The sequence below is a fragment of the Ictalurus punctatus genome, chromosome 1, assembly GCF_001660625.3.
Source record: "Ictalurus punctatus breed USDA103 chromosome 1, Coco_2.0, whole genome shotgun sequence".
In the NCBI taxonomy this organism is placed as follows: domain Eukaryota; kingdom Metazoa; phylum Chordata; class Actinopteri; order Siluriformes; family Ictaluridae; genus Ictalurus; species Ictalurus punctatus.
The window spans coordinates 23,421,402-23,428,348 of record NC_030416.2 but is presented as its reverse complement, the minus strand read 5'-3'; positions in this window follow the sequence as shown (position 1 = coordinate 23,428,348).

Below are 6,947 nucleotides of genomic sequence, written 5' to 3'. Positions count from 1 at the left end.
TAGCTAAAATGCTTAACATAATGATTCAATTACATTATATGGACAAAAGTTTGAGGACACCTGACCGTAACATGCATATGTGGGCCTTCCCCAAACTGTTGCCACAAAGCTGGAAGCACACAACTGTATGGAATGTTTATACAATTACAATTTCCCTTCACAAGGGGTCTAGCTCAAACATGTCCCGGCATGACAATGCCCTTACCCTTGTGCACAAAGCGAGCTCTATGAAGACACGGTGTTCCAAGTTTGGGAAGAACTTGAGTGGCCTGCACAGATCAACCCCACTGAACACCTCAGGGATGAATTGGAACGCTGACATGGCCCAGGCCTCCTCACTTGACATCAGTGCCTGACCCCAATAATGCTCTTGTGGGTGAATGAGTAAATCCCCACAGCCGCAATCCAAAATCTAGTAGAAAGCCTTCCTAGAAGAGCCGAGGTTATTATAACAGCAGAGGGGGACTGAAAATCTGGAATGGGACTTTTGATCTTTTGTTCATACGGTACAGTGTACATATAGTTAATGGCCGAAAACTACTGTGTTTAATTGTGCTTTTGAATATTCCTCATTTAAAAATACAAGTTAACTCTTCAAATTGCCAAACCAACAAAACCACACTGGCCTTTCTGTATGCATCATTTAATAATGAGTCAACGAACTTAAGTGCTCACCATATTGTCAACTAAATGTACATTTGCTGAAGGAATATTGATGGAGCCTTCACTTTTTGGAAAAACTTTATATATCTGTACATTTTAATACTAAATTATCTGGCTGTGTTGCTCAAATAAGTCATTTTAAGGCATTGTGAATTTAACTCGTGTCATATTCACAAAGTTTAAAGCCAGTTCTTGCCTAGGGAAAAAAAAAAAAAAAAAAAACTATATATGTTAACTTTTCATATCAGGGCTTGGCTTTCACTGTTATAAGTACTTGAAAATATCCTAATTGACATTAATCTGCATACCTTCTTTTTGTTTGTAAATGAGCTGTGAAGTTTAAATTGGATGCTCATGAACAGCCAATAAAACTAATAACCAGCAAAAACAACAAGCACATGCTCTTTTAACAAACTAAGGAGGCCAGTGGAGACTGCTTTATTAGATACAGATGGTAGCAAAAACAAATGCTTCTCATTCACCCACACACGCCACAATATGTTTAGGGAAAGAAGAGAACAAATAGCCAAGGCGAGACCAAATATCCACCCCCTAGTTCTATATTCTTCACAGTTTGTCAGCAGCTTTTGTTTTTTTCCCAACCACAGTTTACAAGTGGCCATGCAGTTATCCACCTCAGAATTCTCCACCACAATTTGTGGTGCTCTGTGCTTCCACAAATGTTTATCAATGAGCTATTGCTTTGAATACGCTGTCCAAAAGAAAGTCAGTCACTTGATGCTAGGGTTTTTTCAGTGTATATAGTTTCAAGTTCCCATTCTGGCTTCCTGGGATAAGCCATGAGGACTCCCCCTTCTCTCCTTCACTTCGACCCAAGTAAACAAACAGCCCATACAGAGGAACAGATGTGTAGTCCAAGCTTGTTGTTTTTTTTCCCCATCGTGGAAATTTGCCACCATGTAACAACTAAGACCAGGTCTAAGAAATATCCTCCATTTATATAAATTTAATTTAGTATAGAACTTAATTTAAGATGTATAATGTATCTATGCTTGTTCTAATGACTCTCTACTGTTATTCCCAATATTCGCATTGTATATTACATACAGAGTATATATGAAGAGATCTTTATATTTCTCTCCTTTGTTCTCAGGTTTGAACATTTGCATGTGCTGACCTTGACTGAGCAAATTGATTAAAAAGGTAGACAGTGATAGCTCATCTTTCTGTGACTACCTTCTGGTTCATGTGAAAAGCCTGCCTGAAATGCTGAGTCAGATGTTTGGAATGGTTAAACAGCAATATCTAGGGCCAGACTGATATAGTCATTACTCCCTTAGAGACACAGAGACACAGGGTGGTCAGCTTGAAGCAAAGGCCAATTAAGTACCCCAGCACCGATCTGATAAAGTTCCTCATATACTGGTTTTGATTGATTGGACCTGTGGGAGGATTTCAGCTAAATTCAATGTAAACATATGCCTTTGTGTGCAAAGACTAACACCAGATGTGTGAGAGCCTCTGGATTGCCAGTTGTGCATTGTTTCTGTCCAAAGAAAACCTTGTCTCTCCAACAGGGGGGCTTGTCTGATCTAGATCAACATGTTGTATAGAGTTGATATTATTGCTCCTAGCACTGAACTTAAAATTTCGAGGATATGACAAGGACTGCAGCAACCAGATAGTTGATAAAATACAGAAATTGTCAAAAGTGGTAACTTTCTTGTGGCTGTTCCTTCAAAGGTCACCTGTGATTATCCAAACTACCCTGCAGATGGTAACATGAGAGCAAGTGTTCCATTCATTCAATACCTAGGCCAGTGTTTCACAAACCAGTCCTTGCCTCCCACAACTCTCTAACCCCAAGACAGTGTGGAGTATTTGGGCCCCAAATCCATTTTTTGTAAGTGTTCTTGGTTCAGGTGTGTTGGAAGCTGGGAGAAAGCAAATGTAGGCCCTGTGTTCAGGTCCAGTGAATCATTTTGGGCAATGCTGGACAAAAAGCTCACAGTGGAAATTCATTATAAACCAAATTAGTCAAGTATAACTCAATAGCAGGAATACTGAAATAATTCATTCTGGTGTCTCCTTCAGGTATTTACATTTTTTTCCCAAAAACTTGTTATATACTATTGGGACATTTTCAATATAGTTTGATTCTTAATTATCATAATAATTTCAAGAGCCAAGTTTGGTAATCGCTAATCTCAGTGGTGCATTCTGTCTAGGTTAGTGTAAGTGTCTGCCAATGGATTGTGTCAATCCCATTATTTATTTTAATATTGTCCAGACTGGCTAACACTTCCCTCACCAATTGGAAGAAACAATGTCTGGAATCTCTAAGATATGGAACATAAGACATTTGATATGTGTCCTTTTGGATGTGGACAGGTCAGTGATCTGGAAATGAACAGTGTCAATGACCGGCCTGTCCTACAACTTGAAGTCTGCTTCCGCTATCCTGGCCTAATTACAATACCATTATACAACAAGGTTTTCTTAGTACACAGAGGGTCTGTTTTCAACACATGATGCACCTAAAGCTCACTTAAGCTCTTAAAATCTCTGGTTCTTATTCAGTTCATCTTAGATTCATAAGTCCTGTAATTTCAACTACTATTAATTATTTTTGTTACTAAAACGATAAAGGAATATATAGCTGGACCCGCCAATATGTCCTGGAAGTTTAATGGGTTAATGAACTATAACAAGGGCCTTAATAAACAGCAGCATTGGAGGAAAAAGTGATTAAAAAGCAGCTCACAGTTAGCTATAATGAAATACATTTCTTGGTGTGGTGTTTATCACACCCCTTTTTAATGGTGCAAGATGTCAAATTGGTAAAAGGTGATCTATGACTCCAGCTTTAGTACATTTCCGTTTCTGTTACAGATTCCTATTGTCACTATAGCCATATATTTTGAAGCAAAAACAAGGAGGTTAATATTGGAAGTCTAAGTCACTCTGTCCATTCAATACCTAGACCAGGGTGGAATGTTTACAAAAATGCCATTACTAGTTATTACAGTATCTCACAAAGTAAGTACACCCCTCACATTTTTGTAAATATTTGATTATATCTTTTCATGTGACAACACTGAAGAAATTACACTTTGCTACAATGTAAAGTAGTGAGTGTACAGCTTGTGTAACAGTGTAAATTTGCTGTCCCCTCAAAATAACTCAACACACAGCCATTAATGTCTAAACCGCTGGCAACAAAAATAAGTACACCCCTAAGTGAAAATGTCCTTCTTGGTCTGTAGTGAAAGATAAAAATTTCCAAAATGAATGATGTCTTCTGAACGATGCATTGGAAGGCATGATCCATTAAACATCAGTGGAAAGTGGAGCTATTTTACTTGCAGTTAGCCCAGAGGTTTGTAGAGATTTGAAAGACCCTTACCTGATTTAGTGAGTAGTTTATGAGACACTTAGCACCTCATCACTTTCTTCCAGATGGAGCCATAAAAAGATGGAGCTTGGAGCCTCACCAAGTACATATGGTGCTTTGCAGCTGATGGCACATCAGACCATCGTTATCAGGCCTGCACCTGTGTGCTAGCTACACTGTAAGTTTTATTAGTTTGGTTTTACTCTTAGACAGAGCTTCTCAAATCCAGTCTTGGAATTTTAGTGGATTGACAGTTTCCAGGTTTTGTTTCTCCCAAAACACCTGATCCAGCTCCTTATCTGATTATCACGGCATTTATGAGTTGAATCAGATGTGATTGGAGTGGGAACATTTTGAAATTGTGCAGGGCAGTGAATTCTGAGGGCATTTTTTTCTAATAGATCAGAGAAGGGACATCATAGAGCACCACAATAGATTCTCAGGGTCTTCTTCCATTCTTTTTAGGTGACACTGGTTCTCCTGGGAAACCCAAACCCAGCAAACCAGAAAATGGCAAGGGCAATACCACACCATTTCCCTTTAAATTTTCACTTAGTTTTTTTTAGTGTATTTGTAACCACTGTAAAAGCAGACATTATAGACATTAGCCTATGCTTTTATTTAAGATAATTTGACTTTTCTTTTCTTCTTCATTTTACTTCATTTTATGAAATTGCTGTTTAATTAGACCTCTACAATGTGATAACATTAAATTATAACATTTTAGATGCTGTAGTGTCTGTAGAATAATAGTCAATGTATCAATATATTTAAAATGTGTGAACTGCTGTGTAGGCGTCGGGTCATCCAGTTTTAGATCTTTTTTTATTATTTTGTCTAGAAGTGCATGGACATTCAATTCTATTTGTTAGTATCTCCCAATAGTATGAATTTCAGAACGTTGGCTATGATTTGTCCCATTGGCCCAGGAAAAAAGAACATCATACATTATTTTGGACATAACATTAATCTAATAAATATCAAAAGAACCATCCCTTAATGAATATTAATGAATATGTGCGTACTATATGCAATGTATCAAAGGCTTGCTTGTATTGTTCCAGGATCTAGTTTCTTCAAAAACTACAATTAATTAAACAAATGTGCTTTAGGAATCTAGACACTGCACAATATTACAGGCAGGGATATGCTCAACTTATTTATTTATCCATTTGTTATAAATCTATCTATCTATCTATCTATCTATCTATCTATCTATCAATCAATCAATCAATCAATCAATCAATCATATGGCTATTTTTCTTTCCATAATGCACTTTCAGGAAGTCATGAAAGACTTGTTGATTTTTCATCCCATAATCAGTTCTAAATGAGTCTTGATTTTTAAGTGATTTGATTAATAGTGAAATATAAGATAATTAATTTTGATTATTGATTTTTAATTACTCATTAATGAGTAATGAATCTTTTTCATTATGTTTTCTTTCATGGTGGTTGGTGCTTTGATATTTTGTTAGAGTGAAACCTATTTTTGCAGATATTATCATCAATAGAGCCCCCTGCTTCTCTTTTGGGTCTCATGAACTCCTACCTAACTTGGCTCAAGAATTTCAAGATGATGATGAATCATGAGCTACTTAGATATGGTACATCCCCTTTTTATGGATGTTAACCTGACAGGTTCGAGCTTCTTTTCTTTTAAGGGAAACAAGATGTTGCCATCCAGTAAGGCCTTAATTCTTATATAATGCACAAAATGTAGAAAAGATGTAGATCGAATGCAATTCTAAGTAGTTATGCAGTATATTGTAAATATTACAGGAATACATATTCCTGTAATATAGATTTTTACCATTTAGTTTTATTCCGATGTGGATAAAATATTGTAAAGCATTGTCCTGCCAGCAAAATATGATTGAGCAGGTAAAAAAGATGCAATCGTATAATGCCATGGCAGCTTTTCATAGTCTTCAGCTACTTGCCTTTGTTTGGCATAAGTAGGTTAATTATTCATTCAGTGCTTGATCGGGTGGTCTATAAATGGCACTTCATAGCACCTGGACACTTCATCCTAACAGGACTGGATACTTCTGTTTTATTCCCCTCCAAGTAGCTAAAATCTCTTGAATTATAAGTAAGTAGAGTTTACTTATCTGATATTTCTTTGGCCTCTACATGCATGAATGCCATATACCACATTTTGGATCACCTGGTCAAAATCCACATTCTGAGAAAATGTAAAATCCCACTTGATTTATATTATAAAAATGTACCATGTTTATATTCACGTTCAGTTCTAGCCAGCAGTATTACTTGCTTGCCAACGAGCATTAAAAGTGCATCCCATATCAAACGCAAGAGTCCATGCTAGCAAAATGAGCATGAGAAATGTGGGGGAAATCAAAACTTCTTCAAATTTCTTGAGAAATATCTTGTTGCTGTAATAATAATGCCTTATGACTGACAGCTTTAAGGAGAAATTGGCTAGATAGTTTCAAACTGAGCATAGAACCTGGTGCAGCTGAGAGGAATTCATTGCAGTGAATGGAACCTGTATAGACCCTTAGGTCCATAGAGATTTCTAATACATCCATCACCAGACAAATTTAAGAGGCCTTTAGAAGTTCTCAATTGTTTGGTCTGAGAGAAAACAGTTAGAGACCATTGCCTTATAGCTGTGGGCCTCAGGAAAGGAGAGCAAAGCAGCAGTTTGCAGAGTATGTGGAGGAAAGCAGTGACAGGCTTTTTAAGCTTCCTCTTTGATGTCTTTCCTCCTCTGGGAGTTGAAAGGGTAACGTGAGAAGCCAGAGAGCACAATGCTGCTCTCACCTGTGCCCTTTGAAGATCCAAAACGGCCAACTATACCCAGGACATCTCCATCACTAGATCCATAGATGCTTATGATCCCCCCCCCCCCCCTTTTTTTTTTTGGTCCTGTGTGCACAAGTCAGGCTTTACAAAGTCTTTG